Source organism: Dermacentor andersoni, chromosome 6 (assembly GCF_023375885.2).
Source record: "Dermacentor andersoni chromosome 6, qqDerAnde1_hic_scaffold, whole genome shotgun sequence".
NCBI classification, from domain to species: Eukaryota; Metazoa; Arthropoda; class Arachnida; order Ixodida; family Ixodidae; genus Dermacentor; species Dermacentor andersoni.
In genome coordinates, this window is record NC_092819.1 from 151964718 (window position 1) to 151985364 (window position 20647).

General features: G+C 44.9%; 1 protein-coding gene across 1 annotated transcript in view; it reads left to right on the forward strand.

The window, feature by feature from the left end:
* Positions 1–12847: 12847 nt before the first annotated feature.
* Positions 12848–20647, forward strand: part of LOC126523488 (sphingomyelin phosphodiesterase-like) — a 124248-nt gene continuing 116448 nt past the window's right edge. Inside the window, exon 1 of the mRNA XM_050172093.3 lies at positions 12848–13121. The gene's annotated coding sequence lies outside the window, so the exon portion shown is untranslated. The remainder of the gene's footprint in view (positions 13122–20647) is intronic.

A 20647-nucleotide genomic window follows, 5' to 3' on the forward strand; every position in this document is an offset into this window, starting at 1 on the left:
TACAACGCCCAAGAGAGGTCACCTGCCAACAGCTGCATAAGGTGCAGTAAGACCATGAGTAACAAGTTGGTCTTATGCCGAACTTTAAATCGAGCCATTGAGGAGGAGGAGCAAGGAAGAAAGGGAGAAGACACGGACCAGAAAAGCGTGTGGTTTGATATACGCTCTACGCTGGTGGAAAGGAAAAGGAGACAGGCGAAATAATTTTTATTTATATATTTACAGGAGACTTGGACCCTCGAGAGTCCAAGCAAGAAGGCGTACAAGACATTGCAGAGTACACAAACACACTGAAAATAGAATATAGCATTGTTACATACAGCAAGAGCAAAGTATAACACAAATACATTAGGGTTAACAATGTCACGTAATATGCCGTAACTTGAATAATGTTAGGCGGAACAAGTTAATCAACAGGACTAAGTAAGGGTGAAGGATGTGGTAAGAAATTTTAACTGGCGATAGTCCGCGAAAAAAAAATAAAGCTTGTACACGCTTGTGCGTGCAAATAGAGGTTTATCTTTAGGACGGGACTCACTAATTGACTCTCTAACAATAAAAGCCTCCGCATAATTACCATACTTTGAAGAATAAAGGGAATAAAGGAATTTTCACCTAGCAGCCTTTCTACGCTCCGACAAACACTCATGATTTACCGATTCCAACGTACAGGTTGCGAATCTAGACGTTTGAAAGGATTATGAATAAACCGAGCGGCCAATTTTAGCCGAATTTTCAATTTCATCTACACATCAGCTGCTGTGTGCTGGTCCTATACAACGCTGGCATATTCCAGAGAAGGTTTAACAATAGATTTGTAGGCCTTTAAACGTAATATGGTGGAGGAAGGTCAGTTTTGGGTACCCTAGTTTTTTTTTCTTCTAGTATCTGAGCAGACATAACTTATATGTTTTGACAATTTTAGTCGTGAGTTTATTCTTACACCTAAGTACTTGTTTGAGAACGGTTCCATGAGTTTCGTAGCTATGCGTCGGTTTGTTAATATTATTTGTGCTGCACAAACAAGCAGTATTCTCCATCTTCATCACCATACAACGTTGTGTTTTACACCAGTTAGCGAGGAGCTGAAGATTTTTGTTTAATGAATGTGGTCCTCTGTGAAATTAACCTGATGAAAAATCATGCAGGATAGGAGAGAAGGATCAAGACGCATTGAATTTGCGCATGCGCGTGCGCGATGTAAACTACGCCGTCGAAGGCGTTCACGCAAATCAGTAATTTCGAAAAAGCAAAAAAAGTGCATTCAATGCCTTGTGGACCGACGAGCGATGGGGATAAAATTCGTTTGTGGCCTGCACGGACCCATCAGCGAAAAATACAGCGCAAGATAAACACAAACGACGATAGAACAAACGACAATTAAGTGCTGTCTTTGTTTTCAAGTACCTCGGCTTATTGTGCACATACACAAATGTGCCTTTAAAATGGGCTTGTCGGGAGGAGGAATTATGATGCACTTGCGACCGCGCATGCGTCACGTGACAAACTGAACATGTAAGAGTGAAAGTAAAATGTGTCACTCGCTGCATGGGCAGTGGCCAATCGTCCAATCGTAGTATGGCGTCGGAAAGTGGTTGACTTTGTGATTTAGATCGAGGACAGTGACACGATGAATTCTCGATGTTGCCTGTGTACCCGCAGACGCCGCCCGCAGCACTGTCAGTAATTCCAATTGGCCCTTTAGTGTAAGTTCTCTGAAGCCGCCTTCAGAGCGCTGTGGTTTTCACTCACTACTGCGCTCAGAAACTGCACTCAGTGTATCTTATATGCCAGGGTTTTTTGGCGCTCTTGCTTTGAGCAATGAAATACCAGCAAACCCAACCATCCACTCTTGTGAGAATCTTGTAACCACAACCGACATACAGAGGCGATGTCTCACATTGGTGAACAACAGCAGAAGGCCACGGAGTTGTGGAGTGAAGGATTCAGTTGTGCTTGTGGTGTGCGTCATACAATGGAGGTTAGATCAATTGACAGTGACCGCGATACAAAAATGAACTGATAGCAACTGCAGGGGCAAAAAAAAATCAAGCGCTTTACTCATGAAATGCGTGCAATACAAAAGGTGTTCCTCAGCATTTGTCCGTCTTTCTTCGTGTTCCTGGTCTTTTGTCTCGTTTTCTTTTTGATGGTCAAAGCTTGTGTTTCCCACGGTTCGGCGAAAGGTGTCCGGTGTTTGAGTCAAACCACCGTTGTTAACCTGACACAGCGTAACCGTTCTGATATAATCGCTGAGCCAGTTGTCACTGTTTAGCGTGGCACTTAGCATTTTATTTTCAATCGCATACTACATATATTGTTTCTTTATCTTTTCCTTTAAGAATGTCCAGACTAAACGCTGTATTGGAGACAATCAATTCACAACGTGCGCAAACGCAAACTTGCAAAAGATAGCGATCCTTATCAGCTCAGACTTGTTAAAACCCCTGCTCAGCGCTTCAAAGAAGCACTAATATACACGCGTTGGTCACTTTGCGTATTGCACAGCACCGAGGCCTCTTTCGAGACAGCATCATTGACGTTGCAAACTCGGTAAATTGGAGTTTGACGTTCCTATATTACCCAATAGGTTATTACGCGCACAATGAGCTCTGAAACATTTTTTACAAGCAGGAGTTCTTTGGCGTACATCCCCGCATGACACACGGATATCTTTTTGCGTTCCGCTACCATCGGAATGCCGCGGGGAAACAAATTCACGACTTCGCGCTCGGCAACGCAGCATCGTAGCCGCTGAGTCACCGCTCCGGGTATCTTGCCAACCGATGTGGTGGTAAGAGAACATCGTGTGGATCCATGAGTATGTCCACATTTGTGCATCAGAAAGGCGCATGAACTGGGCAAACGACTGGAAACCATACGCAATACCACAATGGTGGTGGATACTGCCACTCTGATGCTGAGCGCGAGGCCGTGGGTTTGGTTTCCGTGATACACTGTAAGCAAAAATGACCCGAGATGGGAGTAAATGACTTGTCCTCTAGCGCATTCCCCGATGCGAGGTTAATATACTCCGTTAGGCAGAGTAAAAATTTTGCTCCCCTGCTGAACGGAGGTTTTGGATGGACTGATGGGAGAATATGTTTACGTCCACCGGGGAGCTTTTGCAGGAAGCTATGGGGAGTATATGTTCACATCCATCGAAGAGCTTTCGCAGGGAACTATGGGGGCAAATGTTTACCTTCATCAAAGAGCTTTTGTAGGGAACTGTGGGAGTATATGTTTACATCCACCGAGGAGCCATTGCATGGAATTATCGGAGTATATGTTTACCTCCATCAATGAGCTTTAGCAGGAAAATATGGGAGCATATGTTTGCATCCATCGAGAAGCCATTGCATGGAACTATGGGAGTACATGTTTACCTCTATCAAAGAGCTTATGCTGGTAACTAAGGGAGTATATGTTTACATCCATCAAGGAGCTTTTGCAGGGAACTTTGGAAGTACTTTTATACATTCATGAGGGAAGTTTCGCAAGGTACTATGGGAGTATTTCTTTACACTGATCGGGGAGGTTTTGTAGGAAGATGTGGGAGTATCTGGTCACATGCATCAGCTAGTATGCCGATGGCAGAGTTTTCAGAATTGATTTTCCACACTGGGAAATACACAATATATTGGTTTCCAAGCTGGAAGATGCAACCAAAAGTAAGCAAAGTAGTGCTTTGCAGAAAATAAATTTTTTGAGTAAGTACACAGGCAAGGAAAGAAATGCGCAACACGAGCGCACGCTCTCAGCTGGTTTCTGGTTCTTTCTTGTCCATGTGTTTTTCGCACAAACCACACAAAAACAATAAATGAAAGCAACTTATCCAGCTGCCGGTTTATCCAGGACCATAAGAAATACATCAAAAACATATGTAAACCTGTCGCTAGTGCCTAAACAAGGTGCAATACAGTCATTGTGGAAATAACATAGAGCAGAGCATTCTGCGACACCTGAGTTCGCCCACCTAGACTGTGTGGTACTGCAAAAGGTAAAGCAAAGAGTAAAGAGGACATCATTACTCGTTGATAAAAACATGCGCAAGGGTTAAAGCATCAAAAACAGGGAAAGACGGCAACACACTTATTGCACTTCGAAACTAATGATTAGGCAAACGAAAGTTATGGTAGGCAATAACAGTGCCATTTTTACACTAAGAAGCTGGCAGAGTGGACTAAATAAACGAGCGTTCAGCTTTGCTTTTTGCCCCATACCAAGTTTGACTGGGCGGAAAGGATTAAGGATTCTAATTATGCTAAAGCTTATGAAACATCTTGTGAGCAACTGAAAAAATTTGAGCTTTCTAGTATGTACACAATAACTAAAAAAAAAACAAAGGAAAAGTTACCCCTGGTTCACAGCCGACATAATGAGAGCTATTTCCTACAGAGACTGGTTGTGGAAAAGGAGCAGGCGTGCGCCGAAAAATCAAGACTTGAAAACGGAATATAATATTGCGAGGAATAGGGTCGTTGCCCTCTTGAGATCAGTAAAACGGCGGTATTTCTTAGACAGATTTAATCAAGCACACAAAAATTCTGCGAAAATTTCGGCTTTAATAAGTACGCTCCGAGGCAGTACTGCGGCACCTGCGAATTTCTTATAATCTTTTTCAGAGAAGCCAGATATAGTGGTAGATAATTTCAATAATTTTTTCACGCGTTTTTGTAACACTGCGCAGTCGCAGAGACACACTTGCTCATTCAAACAAACTGTTCAAGCATCTGCTTTTTTGCCCACGTTGTCGAAGGAAGATCTAAGGAGAATAATTTTTAGTTTCCGACCTAATAAACAACCTGGGATAGATGGGTTGGCTGTGGCCACACTAAGAAGAAATTTTGATACATTAGCAGACATACTGCTTTTTATGATTAATGGTTTTATAAGCACCGCATCGATTCCGGAGACATCAAAAACGGCGATTGTTAAGCCACTGTATAAAGCAGGAAAAAAATATGAAGTTGAAAACTATAGACCTATCTCTGTTTTGCCTATACTCTCTCAAATACTGGAAAATGTTTTGTTTGATTGACTTCCTTCTTAAAGAAATTTTCAATCCTAACACCAAGACAGTTTGGATTTGTTGCTGAGCGAGGTACTATTACACTGTTAGAAAAGTTCACCGATGAATTATATTCTGTTCTAGATAAGAACCTGTATAGTTGTGCTTTGTTTTGGTTTTAGCAAAAGCGTTCGAAACTGTAAATCACGATATTTTATTGGAAAAGTTGTTTCGTTTGGGTTTCAGGGGACCCTTTTTTGATCTTATTTGCAATTATTTACATGATAGATCACAGGTGGTCATGGGCAGTAAGGAAATTGTTAGCGTTAGAAGATATATTACAGCTTGGGTTCCACAGGGATCCGTGTTGTTCCCTCTCTTATTCAATTTGTTTATGAACGACTTTCCCACGATAATTACAAAAGCCACTGTGTATCAATATGCAGATGATACACTTCTACTCACTCGTCATATGCATTATGAAGAAGCTATTAGCGCCCAACAAAACGCAGTTCATAAGGCTGTGCAATGGTTTGAAGAAAACTGTGTATATATCAATACTAAGAAAAGCAAAATCATGTGCTTTCGTAGTTCCTTAAAAACTCAAAAAATAAGCTTGCCAATATTTCTACATAATGAACACTGTATTTCATGTAAATGTACTGCTATAGAATATGTGGAGACATTCTAATATCTGGGTATAACGTTCAACAGCGGCATGTCTTGGCAACATCACATGGCGTTTTTATGTGGCAAACTACGGAGTGTTGCATATCTGCTTTTCAGCATAAAGGGTGTAGTACCTCTACCAGTCAAGAAAATGATAGTGCATGCACTAGCGTACAGTATGCTGAGGTATGGGATAACGATCTTCGCCTTTTGTACAGAGCACTGGAAAAATCGGATTGATAAACTACAAAAAAATATATTTAAAAATGTGGCTTATGGTACTACACTTAACGACAAGAATATTTTTCAGGAATTAGGATTTTGCACATTGGAGGATTTATTTACCAGAACTGTTATTATGCGGCATAATTGGAGCGATGAATTCAGAGGCATACGATGCACCTCGATTGTTAAGAAGTAAAAAACGTTTTAAGGTACCCTATTCCACTACTAAGTATGGTGAAGCGAGAGGAAGTGTATACATCGCAAAAATATTTAACAATTTGGCCGATAAATTCTTTTTGGCAACTTCGAAAAAACAGTTGAAGAAATTATTGATGAAATGTTGAAATTTAGTCCTGATCTTAAGTTGTTTATGTGTTTCTCTTTATTTACTATGTCATTGTCTGTTAACGGGTGATACTACCAAACATTCTTCTCAAGGTTGAAAAAAAAAACGTGTTATTATGTAAATGCCTACCTTTTCACTCTTTATGTAAATACGTAACCACATCGCTGTACCGACTCTGCCGGGCCTGGTCGCACAAGTCCTCGTGGACTTCACAGGCTCGTTTCTTTGTTTTGCTTTTGGATGTGTGTCAATGAATATTATTTATTATTATTATTATTATTAATCGGCAATTTATTTACCGTGCTCGGGAACAACCATGATGTCTAAGTGCTAGCGCACACATACATAGAAGAAAAGGAAACGGCAGGGGAATGCTAACACAAAAAGAAAACAGTGAATGAAAAGAACAATCTCGCCGAGAAGAGTGTACACACAAGACGCAAGGTGAATATCAAAGAAAAAAAAAAGAAGGGCAGTTCGGCTATATGTGACAATATGAACAACATAAAGCCCGGAAAATAACAATGAAAGCCAGTTACGAAAGATATCAAGATCATTAAAATAAGGGTAAGAAAACTGTATTGTGTGGACGGTTGAGTGTTGGTGATGACATGAAGTAACATGGAAAGATCTGTGTTCCCGGCTGATCTTGCGCGGAATACGAAACATGGTACAACATAACAGTTCCGGGTAGGTAAAAATACCGTGAAGGAGATAGAAAACAACCATGAGGTTAGCGCGATTATGTCGGCAGTGAAGTAAAGGCAATGACAATTATCCAACAGTGCTAGAACAAGGCCCACTTACCCTATTATCAAAGCGGTGGTGACGTATGCTCAGAAACGTTTTCTGGAGACGATCTATAATGTACCTGTTCGATCTAGAAATGCCATTTCAGAAGAGCAACGCGTATTCGAGTTCAGGAAGACATTGTTGTCTACAACTTGCGGAATGGCGTAGGATAATAAAATTTTTTCGATAGTACAAAAAGAACCAAGTGAGCGCATACCCCATATTGCCACGCATTTAGGGTGACCAGAAATGTGTCAGGTTGTATCAAAAAGTACACCGAGATCATTGATCGCACAGACCTTACACAATGGTACATAATCTACAGAATTGGGAAAGTAAGTTATTGCTGTTTTACGTGTGGAAGTCATGACTTAGGTTATTAGCTTTGTACAATTTAGAAAAAGAAAACAGGTCAGACTGCAACATGCGACAATCATCCACAGCATGAATTTCCTTAAAGATCCACATATAGAAGGAATGAAGAATTCCGAATAGCGGAAATAACTTACTACTACTACTACTACTACTACTACTACTACTACTACTACTACTACTACTACTACTACTACTACTAATAATAATAATAATAATAATAATAGTGTTGGGCTGCTGAGCACGAGGTCGCGGGATCAAATCCCGGCCACGGTGGCTGCATATTGATGGGGGCGAAATGCGAAAACACCTGTGTGCATAATCATAAAGTGGTTTTGGCACGTGAAACCCCATAATTCAATTTATTAATATAATAATAATAATAATAATAATAATAATAATAGTAATAATAATAATAATAACAATACTTCATTTGCGCACGACTGAAACAAATACATGGTAGGCGAGTGAAAATTTTTTCACTAATATATAAATATACAAATCAGGGCAACGAAGTTGCATCAAATAAACAAATACACATGCAGCATAAAAATGAAACCCTCAAATATTATTTTTCTTTATTTACACGCCACAAGAAGCAACACACAGAAACGAGACTGTCTAATCTGCAAAAAGTTGTGTAACTGGGCCCGTAAGAGTCGGCTGCAGCGGTATGGTTATACAGCCAAATAGAAGAAAGTTAGAAAGTTTATGCAGGTCACACTCAACATCTCATTAACATGCAACGGAACAAGCAAAACTATAAAGAGAAATGACGCAAATCTACGAGACAGTAGGCAACACAAACCTATATCATAAGTAACCAAACATCTCCTTCAACTGCTGTTTGGTGTCACAGCAAATAAATTGGATTGGATTGGATAAACTTTATTAAAGGTCCTGCAGGACGCAAGTAAGCGCGCACTAGGCGTCTCCCACGCACGGACCCACAGGGAGTCCTGGCGGCCGCTGCACGGGCCTACTGGACGGGCCATAGAGAATAAATATCTTTATAAATAGTTACAACCTTTAGTAATATACCAAACCTCTCCCTTCACCATATCGAGTAGAGAACTGGGTACTGCGGAATGCTTTCTACGCCTCAGCAGTCGCGGAGCAACATAGGCGTCCTCAAAATCTGCACTCCAACAACGGCGAAGAATTACAGTTTTATTAAAAGAAGCCAGCAATGAAGAAAGTCCTAGTTCATGAGAAACGTTATTAGCATGTGGTATGCATTCATAAGCAACACTCTTTATTAATATATATTTTTATTAATTTGTAAGTTCGGCTTTTTCAGCGCTCTGAGCAGAAGACGAAAACCGTAAACCTGTATCTAAGCACATTGAACAATTGTGCATGTGCAATAACTTTCTTTACGGAGAGGGGCGCCACACCTTTTATGTTAAAAAGAGAGATGGAGAAACAGAAGAGAGGAAAGGCAGGCAGGTTAACCGGATGCTGTGTTAAGAAGGAGCCATGCGGCTTTCCCAGCTTCCACAAATAAAGGCTACATGCATGGTGCTGCCAGGATATGCTGCTACAAAAATGTATACCAAGGCATCTGATAGTTTCCAAATATTCGACTGGAGTACATTTAGATACCGCACACTGCTCATGCATAAATACTGGAAAATTTATTGTTTGGTTCTTTAACGGACTTCTAAAGCAAACGAGCTTCGTTTTCTTCGAATCGATTTTAAGACAATTTTCTGCAAACCACTCCATGGCTTTATGAACCGCAGTTTGCACGTCACTTATAGCTTTCTCATAACGTACAGGGCATTTGAGTAATACCGTGTCATCTGTACACTGAAAGACAATAGCTGTGCTAATTACCGAAGCAATGTCGTTGATAAATAACTGGAATACCAACGGTGACAACACTGAACTTGGGGGAACACCTGCGGTGACCGGTTGCCTACTACTTATAACTAATTAACGCTTGTTATAACTAATTAACGCTTGTCACCTGCCATACAAATAATTGTGCAGAACATTACAGAAGGGTCGTCCAAACCCAAAAAGTTTTTTTCCGGCAGAATTTAATGACTTACAGGTTCAAACGCTTTTCTAATATCTCAGAACAAAGCACAAGTAAAGCGGTTGCTTTCAAACACTGAGAACATTTCATCGGGTAATTCTATACTTTGATAAGCGATATATACAAATCGCCTCGATGTTAGGACAGAAAATGTCCGCTAAATGGATGTCATGCATTGAAACAGAAACTTGTAAGATTTGTGGCATATGGACTAGACAGAAATGGACATGCAATTTTAAGCATGATCATTTGACCTCCTTCCATAGCGACTGAACAATGGCAGTCTTTAATGCCTTCGTAAAAGATGCCGTAGTTACGCAACTGTTCAACAGTAAAATCAGTATGTGTGTTACTGCATCAACATTTATTTGCACCGCACAACCAGATAATCATCCTAATCCTGGCTGCTTACTGAGTCGAAAACGAAAATTACCCTCCTCAGGTCTTCTGAGGAGAAAAGATGCCGAAGTAGGGACAGAGTGCTACCGTAGAGACGGCACGTTATTAGTAGCACGAGTGAAGAAACCATTTATTTATCAACCACCGAAGCTGGCTCTTCAGAAAAGGAATTCACACGCTTTCCCCTGATATTGTTTAATATTGACCAAATCTTCGCTGAGTATTTATGCGATTGGTGACAGTTCTACAGAAAATTCCGCCGTTTCACTGAGCTTAGATGCGAAAATGCATCGCAATTTTGTGTTCAGTACTCAAATCTTGATATCGCGGCGCGTTTCCACCTTTACTACAACCAGTATCTGTAAGAAAATTATTACACATTCCACGCACTGTGGCAATTGATGTAAGCGAATGTTTCCGTGATGGATGCTTTGATTGACGACGTTGATGGCTAAACCTTAATTTCTTCAACGTTTAGTCTAACACGAGCGTGGTGAGTTGATATTAAACGTTACCTTGCGTGCACCACTGCTGTTCGTCTGCGTAGTACACAGAACACACAGGGCGATGTGTTTGCTTGAGGCGTCGTTGTGCGCCATAACCTGAAAGGGTTTAGCATTCTCATTGGCTCACATGGCACGTCCCAGAGTGGCAGAAATGGTAAACTTGAATTGGATTATGGGGCTGAAACGTGCCGAAACCACAATCGGATTCTAAACTTATGGGGTTTACGTACCAAAACCACTGTCTGATTATGAGGCATGCCGTAGTGGGAGACTGCGGAAATTTAGACCACCTGGGGTTCTTTAACGGGCACCTACATCTAAGTACACGGGTGTTTTCTCATTTCTCCACCATCGGAATCAATCGGATTATAAGGCAAACCATGTGGCGGACTCCGGATTAATTTTCAGACCGTGGTGTTCTTTAACGTGCGCCAAAATCTAAGTGCACGTGCGTTTTTTTGTTTATTTCGCCCTGGTGAAATGCGGCGGTCGGGATCAAATCCACTACCTATATCAATGCCATAGCTGTAAAGCTACCGAGGAGGGCACAGAGTTGTTGATTTCACGGTCGACCACTTCCATAGTATTGCCTGGACCCTGCGGAGCGCTTTAATTAACGCGGTTCTGCTTCTGCACGCCCTGCGTAGTTTGTCCGTTTGACCTATTTGTATGGCGTTTATTTTTCACAAATAGCAACAGCGTACTGTACCTTACCTTGAACTCAAGCTTATCTAGTTTGCCCGCAACCGCTGTCGTATAGTAGTAGGGTATCCGTACCCGTGTGGGTTACGCTCCACGAAGTGGTTGCGCACTCTCGCATCGTTGGTCCTGTCCGTCAGGCACTTCCCCATGTACTATCCGCGTCAAATGAAACGTGAACAGCGGAGCGAGTGCCCACGCATAAGTGAAAGTGCACGCCGTCCAGTCATCGCCATTTACAGGCGCGCAGGTCCGGCTTGGCCACAGGATGATCGCTTGGAAGTCAAGCTGGCAAACGTGCTCGGCTACCAGCAATACCGTGCTGCGCAAGCTGACCGATTGAAAGAATGAATGTGGCGCACATGCATCAAACGGCATGGGCGAATCTATCTCTAATGATGACGGTGCAAACTGGGCAACATGCACCGCTGTTCGCGCCGATAGCACTTATGGTTTCGGCGAGCTGTGCGACAATACTCGCCGTAAACTGCAATATTCTAGCTTCTGTTCTCGTTTATTTTTCTTTTCTCCCTTTCAAATATAAGAACCAGAACAGAAGCGAAAATATCTCACCATAGGGGGATCGCCCGGTGCTGCCAAGGCGGATGTGCGCGCCTGTCACTTACGCTTCGGCCATATGGTCCGCTGTTCACGTTTCATTTGACGCTGATAGTACGTGACGAACGGCTTATGGGGCGGCCACAATAACGCGCAAACACGCGAGCCCGCCATGGTTGGGCTCATGAACGTGAAGAGCTTCCGCAAGCGCATTTCTTCCTCGTATTGGAGGGAAAGACATCTCCTGCGCCCACCGTTCATAGGTCTGCCCGGGCCGAGGTAAGGCCTTCTGCAAGACGAACGAGCCAAACAGTTTGTTATCCTCAGGAAAAGCAAACTCGTTCCGGAGAGGAGACAAAGGAGAGGAAAGACAGGGAGGTTAGCCAGTGTAGGTACCGGCTGGCTACCCTGTGCTGGGGAAAGGGGTAAAGGGAATAAAAGGAGAAAGAAGAAGAAGAGGAAAAGAAAATAATAAAAAAAAAGAAAATTGACACAGTAACGCGAAACTACGCGCTACAACGTTCAGAGGCGGTCGCACAATTCACATGTCCTTAAAAACTTCAACAAAGCCCTTAAGGCCTTGAGTGCCGAAGTCCGTCTGGACCAGTGTCCTAGAGCTTTTTCCTCAGTAAAGGGGCGATTGTCCAGTTTTGCGAGAGCGGTCACGAGCACTTTTCTTCGCACTGCGTAACGAGGACAGTCACAAAGGAGGTGTTCAATCGTCTCCTCGCAGCCGCAGGTGTCACAAGTAGGGCTGTCGGCCATTCCAATGCGGAATGAATAGGAGTTTGTGAATGCCACGCCGAGCCACAGGCGGCACAAAAGTGTTGCTTCCGCTCGTGGCAACCCTGGTGGTAGGCGGAGTTGCAGACGTGGATCCAATTTGTGGAGACGTGCGTTCGTGAATTCACTGGTGTTCCACAGATTCTGTGTAAGCTCGCGGGCGTTCCGGAGAGCTTTGTTTAGACTTCAATGGACGCTGTTGTGGTTCGGCCAAAGTCGCGGCCTCTCGCTTTTGTCCGCTTGGCGGTGTGTGACGCGCGCCGCGCTCGTCGGGGGCCACCGCTCTTGTTGAAACCTGATCTGGCAGCTGAGCCACTTTCGCAGATGGGCGTGAAACTCCCGCCGCATCAACGGCAGCGTGCGTCGCGTCAGCCGGACTGCATATCTGGTTTCAGACGCTTGGCTCGCGTCGGCGGTATGCACTTACTCAGCTGCTCTCTTATCTGGCCAGGGGCAGACCTTCCGATAGAACGCGATCGGAGCTCGTGACGTTGAGCTGATACGGTGAGAGAGGGAGAGTACAGATAGCGTGACGCGCCTGTTTTCTACGTCGTGCGTTTATGTGGAGGCCCAATAGCTGAACCACCGAGCCCCCGACTGAGTGCGACAGCACAGCAGCTGTCAAGAGGCGTCCATTTACCAGGAGGAATCTCTTCGGGACTACAAGGAAGGCGCGTGTTGAAAAGCACTGTCACTGTCTGACTTTCGCGTTTACAGGTGAGCGCAGCCTTTTCTCGTTGTCTTCCCAACTCTGGCGGCGCAGCTGCTACAAGGTGTTTCACTTAAGCCACACTTTAAATATATGCGAATGCGCACTAGCTGGGCCAAAACAAGGTAATGATTGGTGTCGTATGGAGACACTCAGATTATTAATTGCATTCCGCCTAATTACATTAGTTTTAAATAATCAACTTCTGAATAATTATAATTACATGAAAAGCGTCAATGAGAAAAGTGTAGAGCAAGATGAAGAACTCCCGTTACAGCTCTCTGTTCTGTTGTTCTATTCTGAAAATTACGATTACTCCAATTAATACCAATACTTTAAAATACCATAACTACCGTTCCTCTCAAGCCATAAAGCGTTGCATACCCCTCAGCAGCTTGCATATCACTCAGCAGTTGTAGTGGTGGTTTTCAACAGCTTTGCTGGACATACTTTCGCAGGGCCGGGATGACCAGTCAATTTATTAGTATGCGGAGTGCCTACCGTATATATGTACAAATAGCCAATGCGAGCACGTGCTCGCGCACGCGAGAAAGTGTGACGGGCCTCAACATTTTCTGCAGGAAGTACACCTATCTCTACAAAAAGATATAAAACAAAACAAAGGAACGAAGTGAGGTTGGTTCAAGCTTATGTAAAAACGAATCACAGGCTGTGTGTGATGCTTGCTTCACCAGTGGATTATTGCACTCCTGTAGCATTACATTGCGGTACGAGCAGTACACAGGAAAGATAAGATGAACGTATCAATTAGAAGTGTACCAGGCATGCAGTAAGGATATTTTTTCGGAGGGGGCCTAATTGTTTTTCGCGAGGGGGCACTGACACATGCGGTAACATCTTTTTGTTTTCCCTGTAACCGCTTTTCACCGGATAACATGTGTTGAATGTTATCGTTTCGCGTGTGTATACTTCATGGCCATATCAGGGAAATTAGCTGTGGTTTAAATGAAATGTAGGCAATAATAATGAAAAAGGAAATGAAAGTCGATGAAAAGATAACTTGCTCCCGGTGGGAGCCGACCCCACAAGCTGCGCCCCCATAATGCGTGCGTTGCACTACCATTTTTGCCACGGATACGGCTATCTATCCTTCCACTGCCTTGGCTATTTCGTTAAATACATCTGGCCCTAGGAATGCTAGCCAGCGCCACTCAGACCGCTGAGTGACGCTCCGAGTGTCTCGCTCGGAAAGCAATCCCCGATGTTTTCCTTGATTTCATTGTTCGTTAGCTTCATATGGTCATTATTAACAAAAACTGAAGTCCTCGTTTGCCCTGCTATCCAGCTCACGTATATATATATATATATATATATATATATATATATATATATATATATATATATATATATCTATCATCAGCCTCGTTGCGCCCATTGCCGGGCAAAGGCCTCTCCCATACTTCTCCAACTACCCCGGTCATATACTAATTGTGGCCAGGTTGTCCCTGCAACGCACGTCACAAAGCCGTTTATTGGGCCGCGAAGCTGTCCTCAGATAAAAACGTAACACTCCCCAGAACGATACGATAACGCCAAGCACACTGGACGATCGTCGAAAATCTGATCATACATGTCGGCTAGTCCCACTTCACTCATGGAAGATTCCACTGCAGTCCCGGGCGCGCGCACAAGTTCTAGAATGTACAACAGTGTTCACATCGCGCCTGAAGTCTGATTACAAAAGGCTCGGCGACAACACAGACAGCAGATAGAATCGACTAGAAGAGTCGAGAGGAGGAGGGAGGAAAAGAGATAAGAAGAAGGCAGGGAGGTTAAGCAGAATCATGTCCGGTTGGCTACCCTACACCGGGGGAAAGGGAAAGGGGGAAAACAAAGATAACAGGGAGAGAGAGGAGGGAAGGAAAGAAGGAAATTGCAGTGAGTTCGCTGACGTGTGTGGCCTTACAGAAATTGCATTAACAGTCACAGTTGGTCGCACAAGCCCGTCGTCCTTAAGAAGCACAAAAGTGCCTTCACCGCTTTATGGGCCGACGGGCGATGGGGGCGGTGTTCCAGCAGCACCTGCACAGAAAGCGGCCGATTGTCCAGTTTATGAAAAGCTTTGGCAAGTTCTTGTCTCTCAGGGGTGTATCGTGGACAGTGGCACAGCAGGTGGTCGATGTTTTCTTCCGTGCCACAGACCTCGCATGCTCCACTGTCAGTCTGTCCAATTAATGTAGAGTATGCCTTTGTGGAGGCAACTCCTAACCAAAGGCGACAGAGAAGCGTAGCTTCACGTCGAGGAAGTCCGAGTGGAGGCCGGAGTTGCAGGGAGGGGTTTAGTCGATGCAGTCGTGTGAGTCGTAAGTTTGGCGAGTTCCACTCGGTCAGTGTGAGACTGCGTGCCAGGTATCGAAGCTGCCTAGCGGCGTCTGTCCTCGAAAGCGGAATTGGAACGCTCTGCTCTTCCTGATGTGCTGTGCGAGCAGCGTTATCGGCGGAATCATTGCCACTGATTCCACAATGGCCAGGTACCCATTGAAAAACGACCTCGTGACCTTTTTGTTGGACATGATGGTAAAGTTTGGCGATTTCGTATGTCAGTTGGTCATGGCATCCGTGTCGGAGAACTGACTGCGTGCACTGTAATGCCGGTTTTGAATCACAGAACACAGCCCATTTTCTAGCTCTTTCAGATTCAATGAATTCCAGCGCTCGACGCAGGGCCGTTAGTTCTGCCGCCGTTGAGGTCGTGACATGCGATGTCTTGAAGCGCAGTGTCATTCCTCGCGTTGGTATCACCACGGCACCACCGGAACTGCACGACGTAGCTGATCCATCGGTATAGATGTGCACGTGGTTGCTGTACTTTTCATGCAAAAGAAGTAAGGTCAACTGTTTAAGAGCAGAGGCCGGTAGATCTGTCTTCTTCTGTAGTCCTGGAATGATTAGACGCACTTGTGGACGGCTCAAACACCACGGAGGAAACGCTGGCTTGGCCGCAGGTGCGTACCCTGAAGTAAACGACGCACGATGTGCACTGACAATACTGCTAAATGTCGAGCAGGGCCTTGCAGCAGTGAGGCTCGCCAAGTGGTGGGAAGGGGTCCTAGCATAATGCCTGAGGTGCATGCGCATTGTCTCAACGGTAATGTGCGTCGTGATTGGGTAATCCTGCGGAAGGGCAATTGTTTCAGCCGTTGAGGCACTGCGTGGTAAGCCAAGACATATCTTAAGGGCTTGGGCTTGAATACTCTGTATCGTACGCAGGTTAGACTTGCAGGTGTTGGATATTGCAGGCAGGCTGTATCGCAGGAATCCAACGAACGACGCCATGTACAGCTGTAACATAGCGTGTACAGATACTCCCCAACTTTTTCCTGCAAGGAACCTGAACAGGTGACAGATAGCAGTCAGCCGCTTTTTCACGTAATTGATGTGCGGAGTCCAAGACAGGTCTCTGTCAATTACGACTCCCAAGAACCTGTGACTTCTGCTGTATGGTATAAGTTGTCCGTTAATAGATACGCCGTAACCAGACATTGGCTTCCTCGTGAATGCCACCATTGCGCACTTTCCGCATGAAATTTTGAGTCCTTGTTCACGAAGGTAGCAAGATGTCATTGTGGCAGCCTTCTGAAGCCGAGCGCGAAGCTGAAGTCGTGTTACACTTGATGTCCAAATGCAGATGTCGTCCGCATAGATCGAAAGTCGTACGGTGCTTGGCAGGTTGTCAACTAATCCACAGAGGGTGAGATTGAAAAAAGTCGGGCTAAGCACTCCGCCTTGAGGGACTCCTCGGCTACCGTAATGCTCGGATATCGGGCCATTTTCTGTGTCTACATAGAATTGTCTCCTCTGTAAGTAGCTGCACACCCACATATACATCTTACCACCAAGTCCGACAGCTTCTAACCTGCTAAGGATGGCTTCATGGGTTACATTATCATACGCCCCTTTAACGTCTAGAAACAGAGCAGCAGATAGTCGCTTACAGGCCTTTTGGTGTTGCACAAATGTTATGAAGTCAACAACGTTATCTGTTGACGAACGACCGCGTCTGAATCCGGCCATAGCATCTGGGTAGATTTCATAGTACTATCGCTCGGCGCGTCCTGCGCCGAGCGATAACGCTTAGCATTTGTTAGCTGGTGAAAAGCAGTCACCAACAAAAGATAAGCAAGTACACGTGTCAATGCCTATAGCCATAAGCGACGCTAACGCATCTCTTCTTTCGCGCATCGCATAGTGTATGCGGCGGTGATGTGCTAGGAATGTGAATCGCATCGATGCGCCAGGAGAGTGCATTCCCAGACGGCAACAGGGTCTCTCGGTGCATGTAAACGCTGGCATATCGCATTAAGTACGGTAGCTGGCTGTCGCCGTGTGCTCTCATCCCCTCGCCGTAGCAATGCAAATCGCCTGAAACAAGTTTCGGACGAGGGCGGATGCACCGCATGAAAACGCTGTCGTTTACATGCGGCCAACAATGTGCTAAAGAATGCGACGGGCTACGCTCGAATTTATGTAAACGTGGCTATAGCGTCAACGGGTCTTTGCTGGCTGCATAACGTATTTAAAGCAACAGGGCATGGTCAATTGGGAAGTTTCTTTACTCGACGTTTCGGCTGTAGGACCGTCTTTTGTCGAAACTGCGTGCAGCAGGTAACATGAGTATTCAGTTCCTACAATTTTATCGGTTCGTGGAGCCCGCATACATCTTCAGTCATGTTTGATATCGTGGGATTACGGGGGAAGAAGGTTCTTACGAGGATAGTAGAAAAGGCGGGGAAGAAACGAGAAAAGAGTAATAATCGAGAAAAAAAGAGCACAGGAAAAGGTCCAGAAACCATTGCCTTCTTGTAACGTGGGTTTAAGTTTAAGGAATGGGAAACATGAGTGCGTTGCACTACGGCTAACCGGCCACGGTCACTCAGGTATACAAGGGCACATAGGGAAGAGCGAAAGTTGAGTGAGTCAGGGTGCAGTTGATCCGACGCAGCGTGGTGTGCGCGGCATGTTAGCTGCAATGTGTTGGGGCTTCCTTGACCCTTCACGACTCATTTGTGTTTATCAATGTTTGAAGGCTCTACAGAGTGCCAGAGCTTTTGCTCAAGCCTGCTTTGAGAGTGTTGTATTTAAAGAAGTAGGATTGTGGTAGTGTACGTTCCTGCTATCATGTATATATTGGGTGATAACTCTTGATACACTGAAACGGGCTGGGGGCTCGAACGCCTATACAGGGGAGAGGGGACAAATAGAAGCGAAAGACCACAAACGACGCCAAATCAGGCCTCGCCTGCTGAGCCCAAGAGCGGCTGCAGCGTTGCGCGAGCTCCACTGTTTGATAATAACCAGTCTATCTATATACCTGTACACAGGGCGCTTTGCTTTAGTTGTACCAAATTTTCGGAAATTTTCTGTGGCAGATAGCACAATAGTAACGCTCGATTTAAATTACTCGTTGAAGCGATCATTACGTGTACGAGAAATCAAAATAACTAATTGAGTAATTAGCAGAATTGTGCTAATTAACTTTTTAATTCGTGCTCAGTGGCTATGGTGTTAGGCTGCTGAGCACGAGGTCGCGGGATCAAATCCCGGCCACGGCGGCCGCATTTCGATGGGGGCGAAACGCGAAAACACCCGTGTTCTTAGATTTAGGTGCACGTTAAAGAACCCCAGGTGGTCGAAATTTCCGGAGTCCTCCACTACGGCGTGCCTCATAATCAGAAAGTGGTTTTGGCACGTAAAACCCCATAATTCAATTTTTTAACTTTTTAATTCGGTAATTTACTGCACACACACACACACACACACACGCGCGCACACACACACACACACACACACACACACACACACACACACACACACACACACACACACACACACACACACACACACACACACACACACACACACACACACACACACACACACACACACACACACACACACACACACACACACACACACACACACACACACACACACACACACACGTGGAAGGGTGTGGAAGAAGCCCGCGAATACGCGCAGAGCGCCTCGACTGGCCAGTCGCGGCAATTTTGCATGTAGTCGTGGCCTTCTTCACGCATAGAACAGCACTTTTATGTAGCCCGTCAATGAGCAACTGACATCGGTATCGGGAGTTTTTCGTATTGCTCTACAATTTTGTCATTGACACTATTAATCTAATTATAATATTTGAAAACTTCATTAATTAATTAGAACTAGTTATCTAACTAGGTGGAATGAAAAAGAAATAATCCGAGTTTCTCCACGCAATGTCAAACAAGATTATATTGGCTCTGTCCAGCTAAGTGGCATTTGGATATTTTTAAGGTTTGACTAAAGTTGAGGGCGACATCCTGTATCAAGAGAAGGCCTTGTGGCTACCGCGCTGTCGGTTCGACGGCCGATCGCGTGGGGTTCGCTCGAACGATGGTCGGCACGCTGATTTTATCGTTGCCGTCGAGAAGGGAGTCCATCCCAGTACGACAACTCGCGTTGGGCGGTTTCCGGCTTAGTGCGACAGAATGGCATCAGCGACACACTGTGCTGAAAAGTCGGCCAATCGTTGCTGAAAGCGTCTTGGCCGTCTAGTATCGACCCAGTGTTACCGCGCCTTAAACGTGTGCGCGAAGTCAGGGATGCGCTACCGCCACCAGGAAGTGAGGGCCGATATTCCAGAGGGCTGGTTGCGCAACGTGATGTTTTTATGTGTTGCCCATGTGAAACACGGGAGTTGCTCGTTAAATTTGATGGCCACCAATGAAAGGTGGCAACAACGTGGCTCACGGTGCAGTCCGTACCACTCAGTAGCCCCGCCGAAGCCCTCGACAATTTCTGCTTGAAATTTCAGTTGCAGTCTTACCCTATACGCACGTTTCGGCCCAGCATCGACGTCGATCTACCTGTGGAGTTTTAACGCGGTACGCGACACGAGTGTTGGCTGCAGCGCGCGTTCGCGCTCTCTCTCTTTTGTTTTTTTTTCCGTTCCGGGAGCCTTTCCCCGAGATGGCGCCACACGGCCGTGCGCAGTAAAACCGTTCAGTGTCTGAAAGTAGCGCTAACAAATTCGCTCCTGCTTTTTTCCGCAGCGACGCTCTTTGCCGTTTGTGCGCCAAACCTTTCCAAAAGCTTTCGAGACTTATAAACTGCTAAGGCAGGGCGTATGCGCCGTCCGAGAAAGGCAGATTGTCCACTGAAGTGATACTAGGAGACAGCTCCATTCTATCGACACTCCAGGCAAATTGACGATGGACGGATGTATGGATGCTGTGAGCGTCCCCTCTGGAACGGGGCGGTGGGTCGCCTTACCAAGCTATTGTTACTATATTGCTTAATGGTAAAAATTAAAGAAAAAACAGGATGAATTCCCATACCCAAAATTTCTGAACCGTTATTGAGAACTTTGTTTCTGCAGGCCTCCGTTATTTGTAGTTTCCATACTTCCACCAATCTTCCTATCGCCTCTTACTAATCTTTAATGTGGACACGCTTACACTCTCTCTGCTCTAGCTGAACCCAAGGGTTTCAGGGACGCCAGAGATGCCTCAATTGACCGCTG